The sequence below is a fragment of the Taudactylus pleione genome, unplaced genomic scaffold (assembly GCF_031769625.1).
Source record: "Taudactylus pleione unplaced genomic scaffold, aTauple2 ptg000018l, whole genome shotgun sequence".
In the NCBI taxonomy this organism is placed as follows: domain Eukaryota; kingdom Metazoa; phylum Chordata; class Amphibia; order Anura; family Myobatrachidae; genus Taudactylus; species Taudactylus pleione.
The window spans coordinates 14,653,555-14,674,419 of NW_028284420.1; the positions used below are offsets into that span (position 1 = coordinate 14,653,555).

General features: G+C 40.1%; 1 protein-coding gene and 1 pseudogene across 1 annotated transcript in view; one reads left to right on the plus strand and one right to left on the minus strand.

The window, feature by feature from the left end:
- The window catches only part of CDH4 (cadherin 4), a 799,140-nt gene that overhangs the window by 422,050 nt on the left and 356,225 nt on the right, over positions 1-20,865 (plus strand). The window lies entirely within an intron of this gene.
- On the minus strand, positions 12,611-12,729 carry LOC148540677 (5S ribosomal RNA; annotated as a pseudogene).

A 20,865-nucleotide genomic window follows, 5' to 3' on the forward strand; every position in this document is an offset into this window, starting at 1 on the left:
TTCTATATACTAGTTGTAATTGTTCATATCTGCTTTTGTTCTGTGAGAATAGCTCACTGCACAGTGCATCTTCCTCTTCCTGGGGCTCTCATTTTCTGTATCAAAGGACAATAGCACAGTACCACTTCTGCCTTAGGGGGAGAATTATCAAAGCTTGGCTAGAGCTGAAGTGGAGAGAGATAGAGTGGAGAGAGATAAAGTACCAACCAATCAGCTTCTAATTGTAATTTTTTTCAAACACAGCCTGCAAAATGACAGTTAGGAGCTGATTGGTTGGTAATTTAACTCTCTCCACTTTATTTCTCCAAGCTTTGATAAATCTCCCCCAGTGTACTTCATGCTTTCTTTCTTTGCTCTACAGCCCTGAAACTGATTGTCATCTTTGGGTAAACAGAGTGTCACTCTAAATGATTTATTATTAAATGTATTTTGAGTAAGATCAGCATTAATCACCTATAATCAGCATTTTCAAAGAAACATGCATTTATTGTGGAATTTTGTGGTTTATATAATTTCTGGATATTAGGAGGGGCAGTCAAGGTTGATGGTAAATAGATTATACAATTTCTGGGATAGGCTTAAAGAAGTATAAACTAAATAGTTAATGAGGTTTTAGAGTAGGCTGGAATAGGCAGACTTCCTAGTCCCCAGCTGACGCCATGGCTTTGTGTTTTGAGCCATGTCTGTAAGATAGAGAACCAGTGACTCTCTGTGTCTCCTTTATTATATGGCGTCTGCATTAATGGTACCACAGAAACTTATGTCAATAACCTGTCAGTGTAATTGACTCATGTATAATAGCTCTATCTCCTTTACGGTAAGTATTGTCTCAAGCGAGACTAGCGTGTTTGTACTGCACAGACCATTCAGTCATGTAATAAACTGTATGCACATCATATCATAGAATATATACCTTGTAAACATATACTGTACCATGTTTTGTGTATAGAACTTACAGAAATTAGGAGCTAATTAGAGAAATCTGGGGATGGGTAACATTTTTTTACCTGACACATTTTGTATATGATGAATTGTGACTGCTTTGTTGGAAAAGTTAAGTACTGATTCTGATTTTCAGTAATTGGTTTACAGTACCTTCCTTGCCCATCTCTTTACAGCGGTGATTCCCAACCTCGGTCCTCAAGGCACACTAACAGTCCTGGTTTTAGTGATATCCATGCTTAAGCACAGATGGTTAAATAAAAAAAAACTGAGGTACTAATTAAGTCACCTGTGCTCAACTATGGCTATCCTTAAAACCTTGACTGTTAGTGTGCCTTGAGGACCGTGGTTGGGAACCCCTGCTTTACAGTATTTATTTTACAGCATCATTTCAATTACATTCATGGATGTAATAGAGTAAAAATGTGCCCTGTTCTAGGAGAAAATTATCACTTGGAGCATCCCAAGCAGGGGAGTAGCACTAGCAACACATATGCCCCCACCCACCCACTGCTCAGAGAAGGGTGGGTGCTCACCTTCCTGATTCCCAAGTGCTGCTGCATGGCAGCACATCTTCTGTCATGGACCCAGTTGACTCCACTTCTCCTTATTGATGCTTGGAGGAGGCATGGCCAGAGTGCAACCATGGCACTAGTTTAATGTTAAGAGCAGTACTGGTTAATAACAACAATGTATCATACACCTTAGGATTAGGGAGACTCTATAGATATATTTTAAAAATATATATATTTTCATTTATAATACTATATAAGATAATAATCATTAATGTAATCCTATATGTTAAGTAATCAAGCAGAAAGTGCAAACACTAGATAATTTATAATCATAATGGTTAGCAGCAAAATAATTAGCATATATGCTAATTATTTTGCAGTTTATCCATTATGATTGCCAAATACAGGTGTTACAGGGCAGCGATATTGACCCCACCTTGGCCCAGAGCCCTGGGTGGTAGCACGGCTGGCTCACCCCTAGTTTGCCCTGATTACAATGTGTTCATGGACCTGAAAACTATATTTAGCCTACTGTAAATGTTGAAGTGACCTTATCCTCTTGCCTGGTTTGGTTGCATCAGATGCAACCACCCAGGCTGAGCTTTCCTTGACATGGTCGCATCTGTTGCAGAGAGGAGCAGTCGCCAGGGAAATGTAAGTCAACTAGTCCTCAGCCCCCCAGTGTCTACCCAGCAACTGCAGAGAGTAGCAGCCACTGGGAAAATGTAAAGTCGTGATGTTTCAATGATCTTTGTTCCGATAAATCACTGGTTGATATTTAAAAGATTGATATTAATGTTATGTGTTTTTAAAAAAAAAATTCAATAAAATTATGTTGGATAAGTTATAAATAGATGTTCTTGACCTCATTCAATCATAAAACAAAAATGATAACTTCTAAGCGATTTTTGGAAAAAATATTAGCCAGTTTAGCGCTAAAATAATCTTTCTCTATATCAACTTGTCTACTAAAATGTAGGTGTGGCCATATTGTAGGTGGAATAAATCTTCATATGAATCTCAGATGACTAATAAACTAGATCATAGTAACATCACTGAGGCATGAGGCCTTTGTTTGCATCACACTTCGGTGATATCACTAGTTCCTAGTAAATGAATAACCTGAAGCTCGCAAAATGTCTGTGTAGTGGCAATGAGTTAACTTTTAAGAGCCATATTATTACTTACCATCCTTGGTAATTAAGAAACCATTCTTTTCCCCATAAATACATGACTTAATTTACCCATATTGTCCAACCATTGCCTTAGTGTTTAAGAGGCATATTTATCACAATCCGCATTTTTAATGCGGATGTGATAAATATTTTTCACCTAAATTGGCAATGTGAAAAATCATGTTTTCACGCAAATTTTTTCCAGACAGCTCTTTTCGGGAGACATGATTTTATAAGAGTCAGTCCCGGCAAGAGTGATAGTGCTTCCTGGTTTGGTGTCTGTTCATGTATTGCACTTGCGCAGTTGTCAGCTGGTGAATGCGTCAATGGAGGGCGACAGAGAGGGATCCAGAGGAACAACAGTATCCCATAGGCTTATATACACTAACTCCCTCCACAGAAGCCTATGGGATTCGCATTCTGTAGCATGGTAAATCCAACTGCATAGCAGCTGCCATAGAAACCTATGGGAGCTGCTTTGCAGTCTGAAATAGAGGGGCCGCGGCAGACATCAGATATCTGCTGCTGTCCATCCATGTTAAATCCTGGGGATCCTTAATATTTGTGGGTACCTCCCAAAAATTGGGTGTTTTTAGGGGGTATCCCACAAATATTGTTTAATAAATTGCCAATAAGGGGCCTATTCATTATTCAATATGGGCCTGTTACATGCTTTAACCCGGCCCGGCAGGGGTAAATAACATTGCTATTTGGAGCAGCTATCACCGCACTGAAGCTATACTGAATTGCTCCGGTATTTTAGTTATTTTAGTATCCACTGCCGCAACTCACAGCAATTTCGACCCTCAATGATGAATAGGCCCATAAATGTTTTCTTCTTATTCCAAGACAAAACTTACTTGAATTTATTATATGAAATGTGTGTGGGTCTACAGCTCCATTAGTACATTTATTATTTTGGTACATTTTGATAGTGAGATTGTGACATTTGAAAGAGAACCAGTGAAACAACGCCCCTCTAGATATGAGGACCTTAGCATAAGCTAGTGCTGTAAGTATAGTGTAATCCAGTTCTCTCCTTACCTGTACCTCTATAGAGAATTGCAATGTCTCTTGCTTTGGAAGACCCTGTCTCTCCATCTGGCTCACTTTGCTCCTGGGCCTGTAATTAGATAAGTTAGTCAGTTGCACAGAGGTGATTAGCTTTGCTAAAATTAGATACACAGTAGAAATGACATGCTGTGATGAGACACTGAAAAATACAGTTTATTATAGTCCTCCTTACCCAACTGTTCATTCTTTTAAATATGAGCCTATACAGACGTGATTATCAACACCTTTTTGGTGTTTGTGAATGTGAATATCAGCTATAAAACATAAAAATGAACTGCCGCACAGATCCAGTTTGGTAACTTCTTAACATCCAGTTTAAGACAACTGCTGGCATTGTTTGCTGGTACTTGAAGCTTTATAGAAATACTGTAGTTCTTAAATATCCATATTACCCTAATTCTGTGTTTGTGCCCAATTCAGTTTCATCACAAATTCCACAAAGGGAACCACTGATGGTAACAACTAGGAAGAAAAGGGGAAAAGTCATATCTCTGACACAGATAGGACTTTCACAGGCGAAAGTTTCTCCATCCAAATTCTGGTGAAGCTTATTGTGGTGGTACAAGTATTATAATAAGACATTTTGGCAATAACAAGGTTTTTATCACTGCAGTAAGTGTCACAGTAAATAGACCTGAAATAGAGCAAGAGAAACACAAAGCCATGAACTCCCCTTGTATACTAGGTCAGAGCAGATCGCCTGTATAGCACCTTGTTCTACGTTATTACTGCTGGAGGTTGTATCTTAAAATCCATCAGTGACCTACATAGGCTTTGTGTCTCAATCACTACACTAGGTCCTAGTGAACTAATGGCTGCAATGTCATACATGTTGGTTCAGCGCACAAAAGAGCTTATTTTACGTCATACCTCAGTGGTGTCATTGGTTTCTCTTAAATTGTGAAGCTGCATTCTCAGAAATATCAACCCACAAAATGTTGTGCCTCAGTAATATCGCTGCTTTCTAGCAAATAGGCTACTTTGTCAGCAGTTCTTGGTTCCGCCACATAATGGCTGCCGCCACAGTGGGAAAGCGACAGGAGTGCTTTAACAGGAAAGTAGAAGAAAGTTGTGACTGAAAATGTAACCATTCAGCTGTGTGAGATACACCGTCTGACGTCCCTCATGATTTGTTGTTGCAAACAACATTTAAACACAAAATATGTTGATATAAAAAATAGACAATCAATAGCAGTAAAACACATAAAACTGAAACAGTAATGTGTGACACTGTCATATGTTTAATGGTACATAACGCAAATTATATATTTCCCTGATAGATTGATTGCGGCGGTGTATCTTCTGCCTGTCAGTGGATATATTTTTCACAGAGTGACAATGTTAATGTATTATCTTCATAAAATACCAGTATATGCAAATACTTATCTCCCTCTGCTGTTCTCTACCCATCGTGCTTTGGTCTCATACATAAAAGACAGTGGCGATATTTGATGTCTCTTTGTTTAGCATTCCTGTGTTTTGAATTAAAGGCACAGTTTTATCTAAGGGTTACAGTAATAAAACAAGACATGTAGTGCCCAGTGAGCAAAGAACATGTGTGGAGTGTTTAGTATTTGAAGTCTAGCGCTTACTGGACTGTAAAGTTCTTTAATAAAACAAAGTGGTTTGATATTTTCGCACCAAGTACATCTCTATTGGCTCTCCTTTATTCAGACTCCAGCAGAATCTTTATTTACATTGCAGATAATTTGCACACTCCTCCTGTGAATGCATTTTAAAATGATAAAGATTTGTTTTGTCACACCTGATCAAGATCACCCATTTGCTGCTGCCTATCAAATAAAAAATGTAAGCAAAAATGAAATGTAAGAAGGAATAATTCAGTACTGTGTTTCAGAGTAAGAAATCCAGCATACACTGAAACAAGCAGCAAATAGGCATTCAGGAGAATGGGAGGGTTCTATTGAGCGGAAATATTAACTGCGTCTGTCACCTGCACACTGGAAGCAGACAATTTGTCAGCCGAAATTTTTTTTAGCCCATAATTTCACTAGGAACTAGTAACATCATAGAGGCATGAGGCACATTGTGACTCTTACCTCAGCAACATCTCTTGTTAGTGAATTGATAGACAGCATTCTTGTGAATAATGCTTTGGGCTACAAACTGGCACCCACATTACAGGGCTTTTTATAACATTAACCAATATTATGCATCAGTCCCTCTTTAATTTCTTCTTGACCAGGGATGGTTTGAATCTCAATCAGTAATGCAGAGGGGAGAGGAGGGCATCATCCCAAATATTCAAAATGGGGCATTTCCATGCCCCCAACAGACTTGGTCACACTCCCAGAAGTAACAGGCCCAAAATTTGGCATGGCAAAAAATGATGTCTCTGCGTGGGTCTCTAAGGGTAGCAGACCGTCAGACAGTAAAGTGGCCCCTACACAAGTATATATTTATTACACCTTTGGAACTCTCTCCCTCTCCCCATCAGACTCTCCACCTCTTTGCAATCCTTCAAACGGTCTCAAGACTCACTACTTCATCAAAGCCTTCCAGCTCTCATTCTAACTCCCTGCCACATGCTCCTTCCTCCCCATCTACCCCATCTGTGTCACCCCAGTTTGTCTTCCCCCACCTTTTTAGAATGTAAGCTCTCACGAGCAGGGCCATCTACCCTCTTGTGCTTTTCCCTACTTTAGTGTCATCTACTTCTTACTCACCACTAGGGCACCTAACACTTGGTTGCTTATGCTCTGTTGCTTATCTGGGTGTTATGGTCGCTAATGTAGCAATGTATATTATCCATGTCCTGTATTGTATTGTTCTGTAAGTCGCTTGTCTTCAATTTGTTTATGTACTATGTAAGGCGCTGCGGAACACTTGCGGCGCCATATAAATAAAAGATAACAATAATTATAATTACAGCCTATCAGTCCTCAGGATGGCTGGGCTTGCTTTGAAAATGTTCTTAAAAACAAGCAAATGATGTTTCAATTTAAAATAATTGTTTTCTAATTGTTTCTTTTTACACATACAATACAGTAAATTATTTATTTTTGCCTTTTCTCATTTTTTCATTCTGGTATGAAAAAAAGAGATAAATTACCCTGAAACTACTTTCCGTATCGCCCCAGGCAAATTGCTGATGCATAATAAAAAATCAAATTCTATTACATAGCTATGATGCAATACAGTAGAGACAGAACATCAGCTCCTGTATCTCTATCAAGGAACCCCAGAAAGCTAATGGCGAAGTGAGCAGAAGTTCATCTATATGTTGGGGAAGGCTATGATTTTGCCCTGACTGAGCACAGCTTGTTTTAAACCAATTTTTCATGTGTAAATTATGAGAGATATGGTAATGCTGAATATTGCATATAGAACCCTTGGGAGACCTGTATTATACAGTGCTTTTATATTATAATTTAGTGTTTTGTTTACATAGTGTGGGGAGAATACTTAATACTGTAGTTGCACAGTATATTAACTTTTATTTTACAATTAATTAAAATCTGCACCTCTTATGTTCACTCATTACTAGCTCCATTCTTGGTTACAGGTTTTTTTTTTTGCTGCTCCCATTAAGTGGCATTCCCTCCCACAACTTACCTCTCAGGAGTTTCTCCAATACCCATGCCCAGAGGGGAGATGCAGCTGACTGCCGAAGGGAGCGGGATGGGCTCTTCTTGTCATAGGCAGCAAGGCCAAATTAAACAATGTTCCACCCCCCTCCTCAATGACCCGCAAATCGCGGCATTATGCTCCCCTCCCTCCCATTTCACCAAGTAGGTGAGCAGGATGCAGGAGCACCACCTCTCTCAAGAATTCAGGGGACTCCACAAAAATTCTGAAGTATTCTGGTAGGAATGGGCAATCGTAGGTTGGCATATGTGAATCGATAAGGGAAAAAGAATATCACGTAAATAATATTGATATGATCAAATATCGATATTCAGTGCTACACATGCGCAGTTGCAGGTCTGGGGCAGAGACTGCCATCTGAGATACTCTGAAAAGCTGAGCGAGCTTATCAGAAGACACACAAAACTTTTAATAGCAAGAAAAATAATAATTTCTCTTTAAAAAATTTAGTGCAAGTTACAAAAATACAGTTTTCTCATTGGAATCAGTCCTAGGACGAGATAGTATTTGGTCACGATTTCTGTGTCATCAAGCATCATGGTTGCCATCCCTCAAGAAATGTATTCCATTTTCATGACCATCAATTAAAAGTTACCATCCTATTGACGGGTTAGGTACGGGATGCCGGCGATCCCATTGATCAAAATTTCAATGAAGGCATCCCTACGGGGTTAGGATGCCAACACGTGTCGATAAGTACACTAACACTTCTCCTACTCCTAACCCTCCCTCCGTGCATCCCTGAACCTAACCTCCCCCAATAGTGCTTAACCCTAACTCTCCCTGACTAGTGCCTAACCCTAACTCTCACCCCCTAGTGTCTAACACTAATCATCCCCCTAGTGCCTAACCCTAAACCTTCCTGTCCCCCCACTACTTACCTTCGGGATGCCGGCGGTTGGGATGCTGGCACTGGGACTCTGACAGGAGTCGGGGTTCCTGCACCGGTATATTAGGGGCTGACATTCTAAGAGCCGGCATCGCATTTGCCTGGATTGTAGCTACATCCCTTCTAAACAGTACACGTAACCTGCACCACATCAAATCAAAGCTGGATTCTCCACCATTGACTTTTCTAAAGCTTTTTATATTTTGTAAACAATGTGTTATAAAAATATACTGATGACCGCCCATTTTGCTAACTATAAAACAATTTTTAGTATTTGCAACTCTATCAAGCGCCTCCTATTTGATGTCAGTTGATGCTAAATACTTACCTATATTTAACAATTTTAATTTTAGGAAAGGTTAATATGAATAGGCATATGTACCTTGGACATGCCTATACCTAGATCCACCATGGACTTCAATGTCTCCATCAGCCTCACATGGCATTCGTCTCTAAGCTTCCTCCTTTGACAAATATAAGTTCACAGAGGAGGTGTAGCCAATTTGAAAGAATACTATTAGTATGTGACTACTCCTGTTTCCAATATGTCTGTATTCTCAGGCGAAAGCTAAACAATCTCCAGTCAAGATTAATTTATACGTTGCAATCCAGAGTCCCCCAAAATAACTTGGATAACATTTGTGTTGTTAATTAGTGTCTTAAGCATTATTAGCAGTTGTATCTGGCGTTGCGTGTTTGTGTGCGTGTGTGCCTTTTTATTGTGCCTTTTCGACCGCCGGCTCCCCTCTTTTCTCAGCCATAGTAACTGGTACCTTTTTAGAGGACAGCTCTTCATCAGTATATAGAAGAGTGTTGTTTCTTTGTTCTTTGGGATTCAGCAGAGACAGAGGAAGTTGCAAGTAGTGTGACGACTGAATCAGGGCCGTAACTAGGGTGTTGCGAACTGTGCCATGGCACAGGGCACAGCAGGGCAGGGGGCTCTGTTTGGGCCTGTTTTTTATTATTCTCACTTGTAGCTTCCTCTTCTTTTATCCCCAGCATCTCCTGGCTGCCCCTATCTCTTCCCTGGCCCTTCCCCATGAGGCCATGGCCCTTTTTTGGGTGCACTATCTTATGTCCCTATTTGAAAAAGGGGGAGGGGTGCCAATGCTCTTTCTGGCACAGGGCACCAAAAAAGTCTAGTTACGGCTTTGGACTGAATATTCCATCTGTGAACCTGAATGCCTAAAGCTCCCATTACATCTGCCATGTATTGAGCCAATTCCCTGATCCCAAGACGCCAGGTTCGGGGCATCGGTGAAATTCAACATGTTGAAAATATGACCGTGATCAGCAAATGTGGGATTTTTAACATGAAGAATTTCACAGATTGCCCGACAGATCGGCGATCATCAATGGCATTTCTGACCGGCAGATGAGCGGATCCAGTCAGATCTGGGAATCGGCGAAATGGCCACCTGATAAAAGACAGAATTGAAGATATATCAGATTCTAGCAAAGTTAAGGATTTCTGATTATTATTATTAAATTGAATTGCATGTTGTATTTTGTTATTATCACCTGTCTGCACCAATAAATTGTATGTCTATATTTTAATATAATACTGTCTCAGCGTTTATTTACAGACTGACACAGAACAATGTGAGTGACAGTTTTTAATCAAAACATCTAGCATTAAAGTGGTAAATTGCTAGACGTAAAAAAAAATTTGGGTTAGCAAAAAAACTGAAAAATAATGTAAAAAGGCATTTTCAGGGAACAAGTAAAGGGTTAAAAACATATAACTGTTCTGCAGCAATGGAAGTAAATTAAGCCTTGAACGTTGATGCAAACAATTCCTACAGGAGTTCCAACTAGTGTTGGTTACTTGATTACAAACCCCCTGTCTGTATAAAAGCAGTGTTGGAACAGACTGTTACCCTTTGAAGCATTATTTGGACAATATTGCACAGCAGGAATAGTATATAGCTATCATAATGGCGAGAAAAAGGCAATTAACAGGGAGACAGACAGACTTTACCATTATAACCTCTTAAAGTGTATGTCTTTCCTTTAGAGAAATTGTAAAGAAAACCAGGGCGTCAGTTAGTGCAGGTTGAGTGGGGGTAAAAAAAAGCCATTGCTAAGATGGCAAAATAAGAAAGAGAAGCTTGTCTGGCCCATGAAGCACCACTAGTAGACTGCTATTTGGTTTTTGTATACCGTCATATAGGCAAAGGATGGTTCCGCCAACTGACAAACATGGTGGTGGTAGCGTAATTTATTTTAAACAAAATCATCCTATGATTGCTTTTTTATCTAAAAACTGGAAAAAATGGGGCTGTCCTAAAACTTTTGACAATAGTTTACTGTATTTTTGATATTGTAGATGTACCCAGCGCCAACAGCAGAAAAAATTACCACCTTATAACCCTTCTGGGTTTATAATGACTCTCAGTGTATTGCACTCCTCTATTAAAGGTGTCAGCTCTTAACAACAAAAGTCTGGTGGTGGCTAGCCACCATAAATTAAAATAAAGATAGTGTACACAAAGGTTGAAATGTGAGCGACAAAAGTGCTTAGTACACTCTATTAACTATTTAAATAATTCAGTAAATCTGTGAAAGACGCTTAGTAATTCATATGTAGTGTTTTAAAACAAAGTGCAGAAATAAACACATAAAGTGCCAAGTGAATAATTTAACCTCAATAAATAATATATGCAAGTGAATAAATACGTGTTTAAAATAATAGGAATATATCTAAATATTAAAAAAATTATTTAATTCATAAATATGACACCTACAATCATGAAAAGTACATAAAAACATAGCAATAAATTATATACATAGGATAAAAAGGAGGAATAAACTGAAAAAAGCTTATCTTTTAGATAAAAAAGAAATTGAAGAGTTCATGGATGTATGAGCAGCCTCCCAACGCGTTTCGTCAATCTATGACTTCATCAAGGGGATACCTAGCTGTTAATGCCCTCCGGCTTATAAACCCCACTAATAGGGACAATTGACACTCATTATGACATCACTTCCTGTCAGTAATTATTTTATTTTTTTAAATCTTCCTTATTACTGATATATTACAGTGAATCTATATATTCTGTAGTCACGTTATGTCCATCAGTCCTAAAAGCATGTAATTTAGTAGTTTTATAAAATATAAATTGAATAACAAACTGCGGGCTGTCATCACTTCCGCCCAAAAGTCAGGCCAGTTTTGTCTTGGAAGTCCGGCCACTTCCACCCTGATGCTCAGTCTTGTGATCCCGTCATCACCAAACACGCGACTCATTGCGTCGTGCTTACAGTGCTGTATAGGTACGCACTTCCACCCTGGGTTTCGATCTGGTAGCCGCGTCATCAAAGTGCGACTCGTCCAGTCGCGCTAATAGTGCTTGTCGAGGTGCATGCTTCCGCTCCCAGGATACGGTACTTCCGCTTATCCTTTTGCTCCTGCGCATGCGTAGTGCCTCCTGGCGGCGGCCATCTTTATGGATCCTATTCACCTCAAGATATCTTGTAACCGCGGCCATCTTTCTGGATACTTCTTAACCAGCCGCCATATTTAAAACTCCGGCACTCCTATATTAACCTGTGCAACTCTGGGCAAAACCTTAGGGAATGAATATTCAATTAATTCCAGCTATAAAAAGAAGAAGAAGGGGGAAGGATTAGAATATTTATTAAATAATCATCCTAATAAGGGAAAGACCTATATTGTCTTTCACCTATATAAACCCATAGAAACATAGATTTACATAGCTGATCAAAAACTTTATATAACTAGTCACAACTACTCAGAAAAGCATGTATGTATGCCTATATATAAACAAATATCAGGATAATCCACAATTATATAGCTAATTGTTCCAAAAGATTATTTTCAACATATTATACTAAAGGAAAAGAAAAAAGACAAAAGAAGAAAAAAAAAAAAAAGGGGGGGGGGATGTTCTTAAAAAACCACATGGTTTCAGAGAAGGGGATAGCAAATAAAGCAAATATCCTAAATCCACAAAACCTAATAGTGTATTTTATAATAAATACATATGTATAAAAATGTCTATTAAAAAAATATATATATTTTTATAAAAAATTCTTTTAGAAAATTTTTTGGCACATACATGTATATAAATTTCTTGAGAACTGTATTAAAAGAATCAGGAAAAGCTTTAAAAAATCAATAAAATATTGATAAAATATTAATTTCTTCACTCAAAAATTTATAATCCAGGCTTTAAAGTAGAATGGCTGTTCTTATTGAAAAGTCTCGATTCCAACATTATTTGCTTTGATCTTAGGAGATGCTTATTATTGAGAAGTCTCTGTTCCAACATAATTTGCCTTGATCTTGGGAAATGCTTCTTATTTCATGTCTTTCTTCTGATTTTTTACTCCGATTTTACCATGGGATTCCAGGGATTATGCTTAACTGTGCACTTTGCTTACAACTACAGTACCCGGTATTCCCTGGAGGTCCCCCATCCAAGTACTGACCGGGCCCATTTCAACTTAACTTCCAAGAGCAGACGAGATTGGGTGTTTGAAAAATGGTTTGACTGTAGGAAATAGCTTCTACAGTAGCATATCCCATGTCATATGGACATTAAGTCGGAGTCATCAATCTTCTTATATAAAAGGTGCGATTTCATAATTATCATTGAATCCGAGTGGTGCCAGTGTTCTTAACTCAAAAATCCAATACATCTCCCTTTTAGATAACTTTTTTGCTAGATCTCCTCCTCTCTCTCCCAAGAGCACCTGTTCAATGGGTTTAAAAGTAAGGTCCTCTGGATTAGAGTTGTGATGAAGAAGAAAATGTTTAGACACAGCATGACCCTCCAGTTTATTCCGGATATTCCTTATATTGTCTTGAATGCGTAGTTTAAGGGTTCTTTTCGTCTTCCCAATGTATTTTGTGCCACAAGTGCACTCCAAAAGATAAATGATAGAGGTAGAGTTACAATTCATATGTTGTTTTATTATATATTCTTTAGAGTTATCTGAATTCATAAAAGATCTCCTTTGTGGATGAAGATATCTGCATATATTGCACCTCCCACATTTATAACTACCTGTATACTTTGGTAGCATATATAGAAAGATGGCCGCGGTTACAAGATATCCTGAGGTGAATAGGATCCATAAAGATGGCCGCCGCCAGGAGGCACTACGCATGCGCAGGAGCAAAAGGATAAGCGGAAGTACCGTATCCTGGGAGCGGAAGCATGCACCTCGACAAGCACTATTAGCGCGACTGGACGAGTCGCACTTTGATGACGCGGCTACCAGATCGAAACCCAGGGTGGAAGTGCGTACCTATACAGCACTGCAAGCATGACGCAATGAGTCGCGTGTTTGGTGATGACGGGATCACAAGACTGAGCATCAGGGTGGAAGTGGCCGGACTTCCAAGACAAAACTGGCCTGACTTTTGGGCGGAAGTGATGACAGCCCGCAGTTTGTTATTCAATTTATATTTTATAAAACTACTAAATTACATGCTTTTAGGACTGATGGACATAACGTGACTACAGAATATATAGATTCGCTGTAATATATCAGTAATAAGGAAGATTTTAAAAAAAAATAATTACTGACAGGAAGTGATGTCATAATGAGTGTCAATTGTCCCTATTAGTGGGGTTTATAAGCCGGAGGGCATTAACAGCTAGGTATCCCATTGATGAAGTCATAGATTGACGAAACGCGTTGGGAGGCTGCTCATACATCCATGAACTCTTCAATTTCTTTTTTATCTAAAAGATAAGCTTTTTTCAGTTTATTCCTCCTTTTTATCCTATGTATATCATTTATTGCTATGTTTTTATGTACTTTTCATGATTGTAGATGTCATATTTATGAATTAAATAATTTTTTTAATATTTAGATATATTCCTATTATTTTAAACACGTATTTATTCACTTGCATATATTATTTATTGAGGTTAAATTATTCACTTGGCACTTTATGTGTTTATTTCTGCACTTTGTTTTAAAACACTACATATGAATTACTAAGCGTTTTTCGCAGATTTACTGAATTATTTAAATAGTTAATAGAGTGTACTAAGCACTTTTGTCGCTCACATTTCAACCTTTGTGTACACTAATAGTTTACTGTATATCGACAAATTCATAGCAAAAGGTCACATTTTGGATTATAGAAGTTTTGTTTAGTTACACAGTAGGCCTGATTCAGAGATGGACGCTTTGGCACAGCCGCTACATCTTTGTACGCAGTGGCTGTGTTAGAATATGCATAAGGTGCAGGAAGCGTCTTGTGTAAAAAGACGCCCATTGCATGCTTTTATGATTAACTGCATGACCATTGTACATTTGATTCTATGGTGAATTCACATTGCTGGGGCCAGTGATGCTGTGTCAAAGGATGCAGCCACTGGCCTCGGGAAGCCCGTGTTCTGGGATGCTGGCCATCGCCGCCCTATCCACACCCCCAAACGGCTACAGCATGTCAATTATGCTGCGACTTAGGGGGCACTGCGTCCGTCATTGCAGTCACAGATCTGCACATGTGCAATACAGATTCTGCGCATGTACAGATTGAAAGATATCGGAGATGAACGTAAACAATGAATAAGGCCCAATATTTCATATATTACTTGGAGTGATCTGATCAAGGTTGGCTTAGGGGTTTGATCAACTACAGATGTACAGTATTTATGTGTTTATAATGTTTAGTAAGATGCCCCTTAGTAGTAATAATGTCCAACAGGGTGCACATTATTAGCAGTAATGCTCAAAAAGATGCCCCTGTGACAATTCCATTATTTCTCAGTTTATGTAATACTTAAACTGTTAATCAATAAAATAATGGACAAGAAGATGTTGATCATTAGAAGTAATGCTAAATTGGTTATAAGTAAATGAATTGGTAATACCCTAGAAGATGCCCTTTATTTGCAAGTTGTGCCAAATAGGATGTTCATCATTTGCCAGGAGAGAAAGTAGGCTCATTAGTAGTAGTGATAACCAGCCTAATCACCCAAACACTGCCAATGTTGCTCCTCTTCCTCATGCCTGGACCAGCTTTTAAATAGTCACCGCCGGTGCCCATCTAGAAAGTAGCAGGTGATGTGTCAAGTCCAGTATTAAGCTGGGCATGCACCTATGCAATTCTCAGGCCGATCAGCCGATATCATGTGATTGGCATGATTATTGCATACGTGTGTATACAGGAGCCTTCCCAATAAATAGCTTCAAATGCTCCTGCAACGGTTATATCTGGATGTCGCAAAATATGAGGTGCTTAAAATGTAGATGTCCAACATCTCGATCCCATAGAAGAAAGTACTGTATATATTAAACTAAAAACAGCTCAGTGTGTGTGTACAGGGTGCACGCCGCTCATATAATCAATCTGAGGATCGGAGCCTTTATCTGATCTGCAGAGTGATCTCTACAGTGTGTACCAGGCTTTACAGTGAGATCCAACGAAAGAAAGTTCTGCCTGAGTATATTTCTACAAGCACCACCTCACAGGATTGGAGGAAATTGAAAAGTAAAATGAATGCAAATCAACAAGTTCATCAAAACTAAATCTGATAGGCTGCATGGCAGTACAACTTGATACACATTTGGAATGTTTGTGTATTATATGATATCTGCATATATAGCACAGGCAGCTGTAAACACTAAGGCAAGGAGAACATATGCACATGTTATAGGAGCCAAAAAAAAACATAATGCAAATTAGCAACTACAGTAAATTTCAATGTTTCAAAGCTGCTTGTACTGTATATGACAGTTGGTATTCTGATAATTGAAAGTAAACTATATAGCTGTAAGAAACTCCGGATTTGTTCTAAATGTTCAATAAATATGTTTTATTGTATATTGAGGATATGTATTTTACTGTTATTTGCATGCATGTACACTTATGCACCACAATGGATCTGACATTTGTATGCTCTTGTTCAATGTTTTAGAAATAGACAGTTTTATTTATTTATTACCAGTTATTTATATAGTGTACACATATTATGTAGCGTTTACAGAGAATATTTGGCCATTCACATCAGTCCCTGCCCCAGTGGAGCTTACAGTCTATATTCCCTACCACATGTACACACATATATACATACTAGGGTTGTGGGCAGCACATATGGTGTAATGGTTAGCATTACTGCCTCACAGCACTGAGGTCATTGGTTCAATACCCACTACGGCCCTAACTGTGTGGAGTTTGTATATTCTCCCTGTGCTTGCGTGGGTTTCCTCCGTGTGCTGCGGTTTCCTCCCACACTCCAAAAATATACTGGTAGGTTAATTGGCTCCTGACAAAATTACCCCTAGTGTGTATGTGTGTGAGCATGTGATAGGGAATATAGATTGTAAGCTCCACTGGGGCAGGGACGGATGTGAATGGACGAATATTCTCTGTACAGCGCTGCGGAATATGTGTGCGCTATATAAATAACTGGTAATAAATAAATAATAATAAAATAATTTTGTTTCGAGCCAATTAACCTACAAGTATATTTTTGGAGTGTGGGAGGAAACCGGAGCACCTGGAGGAAACAGAAGCACAGGGAGAATATACAAACTCCACACAGTTAGGGCCGTAGTGGGAATCGAACCCACGACTTCAGTGCTGTGAGGCAGTAATGCTAACCATTACACCATCTGTGCTCCCCTTAGTTACCGTATACCTGTCACTTAGTAAAGTCAGCCACTTAGTATGCTGTACCAATATTCCACCACTAAGGGCCTGATTCAGAGTTGTACGCAAAACTGATAATTTGTGCACAATTCCGATGTTTAATATTTGGTGCATGCATGGGGTTTTTACTACACATAAGCTGATCACTGACTGCGAGATTGCTCACAATGCCCCCAAACCACAGCATGATTGACATGGTGTGGCCGTTCGGGGGCAGGGTCGTGACATGGTTTTGTTTAGGCGTGCTGAGGCCAGTGTCTGCATCTTCCAATGCAGATCTCCTGGCCCCAGCAGTGCAGTTCATACGGCCAGTTTAAGTAAGCTTAGGCTTACTCAGGTGGCTGATGGCTGCGACCATCGCGACACTAATGCTGCAGAAAAGCTGTCCGTAGCATCCTTTGGACGCTACATGCAGGCACCCTGACATGTATACAGCTGCACGGAGCTACTTTTAGGTGCTCAATGCACTGCTGCACTTCTGGGTACTGCTGGCCCCGCCCCTAAGCATGATGTCATGTGCAAGGGGGGCTGGGGCAGCACAGGGCACATTGAAGTCCTGTTACGGCATTGGGTGGGCAGAAGACGTCTTTTGTCCTTAGACGCAACCTGCGGTATTAACATAAAAGCTGTACGGTATTGCACAGCCACTGCTTATAAAGACACAGCGGGTGTGCAATACTTTACAGCTCTGAATCACGCCCTAAATTAACTTAAAAGAGGAGGTAGATTTGACTTAATGACATAATCAAGTTGGTGTGGGCGTGTGGCTGGACAAAGGATGGTGCGAATGGCATAACCATGCTACTTCATGGTGCCATTTGTCTCAGGTTGATAAGGCAAAGCATATGATGAGAGGTAAACATGACTTGGTGACACCATTTGAGCTATGAAATGGCCAGGGCAAGTCATATCATATAATAACTCAGTTTGTGTCATCATGCAATGTTCTGCAACACTTGAGCTTAGCCTGATCTCCCTGGAATGTAGGAGACGACTTGGTAATCCAGGAATGTCCTGGAACTTGTGAGAGAGTAGCTATATAATTAAATGCCTTTAGTCTCACATAACTACACCATGCCTTCAAACATTGTACTACGTCAACCCCCCAATCCCCTACCGCTGTCAAAATTGTCAAATGTATGGTTATAAAACAACCTAAACAATTATTTTTTTGTGCACAGGATGTGGAGACATTATAACTCATTATGGCAGAATTCCTTTAGATGTGAATCCTTCCTGCCACTCAGTTTCCAGCTCGGCTTTTGTTGCTCTAGGATACCAGCAAGTGCTGAAATGAATGTTTGTATGTGGGACAGTTGCGTATATAAATTGCACCTTGTATGTGCACAGGATACATTGATTCAAAGCGTTTATCATCTGTTAATATGGTTTGCAGTAAAATGTTTCAAACTTTTGTCGTCTTAAACAGTCCCCAGTTGGGTAATTTTCTCCCTACCTCTTCCTCTACCCCTGTGTATCTTCAAACAAATTAACCAAGCAATAAACAACCGGATCGCACTTGGACTGTCACTTTAAATATTTAATGCTATTCTTCAGAGGTTAACACCAGCATTTAATGATATAGTGCCGCTGAGCAATGCACAAAAACAACAATATCGCATTCAGACAATTGCCATAGAAACATGTTCATTACTTGAGTAATAATTTACAAGTTGGAACAAATCCAAATAAATGATCCAAATTTGTACCCGGACAAACCATGTTGCGATGCATGAGGGACAAACACATTGTTTATATTTGTGAATGCAGAAAAAATGCTGTTGTTTTTGTATGTAGCGCACAAACACTGGGCGCATGTATTTTTACACTATCCCCTTCTAAATCTCTCTGTACATTATAATAATATAATCCCCAACATACACCCCCACCCCCCCACCTGTTGCTTGCATCTCAGCATGGTTTTTCAAAAGTACAAAATTGCACCTTCTAGCTACTGTATCTAGCCAGATTTACTATGGCATTGGTCATAGAAGTAGAAAGCCAGAGTTACCAAATGATCATAATATTCATTATCAATCCATATATATCTATCAATTCATATCTAGCTATCTATCTATCTATCTATCTATACACTGATAGTCCACATTAAAACCACTGACAGGTGAATTGAATAACATTATCTCGCTACAATAGCACCTGCCAAGGGGTGCAATATTTCAGGCAGCAAGTGAACACTCGGTTCTTGAAGTTAATGTGTTGGAAGCTGGAAAAATGGGCAAGCGTAAGGATGTGAGTAACTTTGACAAGGACCTAATTGTATTGGCTAGATGACTAGGCCAGAGCATCTCCAAAGCTGCAGGGCTCTTGGGGTGTTCCCGGTATGCAGTTGTTAGTACATACCAAAAGTGGTCCAAGGAAGGAAAACTGATGAACCAGTGACAGGATCATGGGCACCCAAGGCTCATTAAGTGAAGGCTAGCTTGTCTGTTCCAATCCAACAAAAGAGCTACTGTAAAATAAATTGCTGAAAAATTCTGTGTCACAATCCTGGCTAGTTTTTACCTTTTGAGACTTACCTCTGCCAGCTGCTCCATGGATCTGTGTTTGTAATTCCCCTGGGAGATCTGCTCTGACTGAATCATGCTGGCTGTGACAACCCTGTGTGTGCAGATTGCTCTCCTCCCCACACTGATTATCACCTGGACTCTGCCCTGTCTGTGAGCATTGCTAGTCTTAATTGGAATCAGAGGTGTGGTCCTGTTTCTCAAGGGCTGCAGAGATGATTACCCCCACTGCATGTTGTGCCTTGCTCCACTCTGAATGCCACTGCCAGACCACCTGTCTGTATCCACCAATCGCTGCCAGACTCTAGGTATATAGATCCTCCTCTAATAGCACTCAGTGCTAGAACATCTCGTTACGTCCTGTGGTGTACAACTCGTGCTATAGCTGTACCTCTGAGTACCAGTATGTCCCAGGCTCCTGCTGGTTCCTAGACCAGTGCTATCTGTAAGCCTGCTGCGTTCAGCTATCCACGCTACCAGCCTCTCACACGGTTCCCAGGCCACACCAAGTAGCTTCCACGCTACCATCTCTCACCTATGGCTCCCAGGCTGCACCAAGCAGCTTTCACGCTACCATCTCTCATGTACGGCTCCCAGGCCGCTCCAAGTAGCTTCCTAGCTACCAGCGTCTACCCACGGCTATCCAGCCACTCCACGTAGCTACCCAGCTACCAGCGTCTACCCACAGCTATCCAGCCACTCCACGTAGTTACCCAGTTACCAGCGTCTACTCACGGCTATCCAGCCGCTCCACTTAGCCTCCCAGCTACCAGCGTCTACCCACGGCTATCCAGCCGTTCCACGTAGCCACCCAGCTACCAGCGTCTACCCACGGCTATCCAGCCACTCCACGTAGCTACCCAGCTACCAGCGTCTACCCACGGCTATCCAGCTGCTCCACGTAAGCCACCCAGCTGCCATCCATCTGCAAGCTCATCTACTGGTGCCCCGACCAGCTCAGTCAGCTTACCTGCCGGTCCCAGTCCGGTCCCTCCAAGTTCCTTCTGGTCTCACTCCAACATTTCAAGTTTCCAGTTCCAGTCACTCATCACCAAAGGCAGTTCTCACTGCTACCCAATTCCTATATTAAAAGAGCTATTCATGTTTCCCATGGTTCCAGTCCAGCCGACCTCCAGTGATTCCAGTTCATCACCTGAGACAGGTAACTCACTAACACCAACTGTGACATGCTGACTATGATAGAAAGGTATATATGTAAGGGAAGGGAATAAGGGAAAAGGGTATGCAGCTGAAACTACAAAATTAACTCAAAACAAGAGATCAATAATATCTAAGAACCCCGATATTATATCTGAAAGCCACAAATAGCAGGTAGGGTGCTCCCAATGAGTAATTGAAACAGTTCAGCTATAGGGAAAGAAAGAAAAAGAAAATTCCAATAAATGATGATATAAAGGTATCAGAACACACAGTGCATCGCAGCTTGCTGCATATAGGGCTGCAGAGCCGCAGACCAGTCATAGTGCTCAGTCCA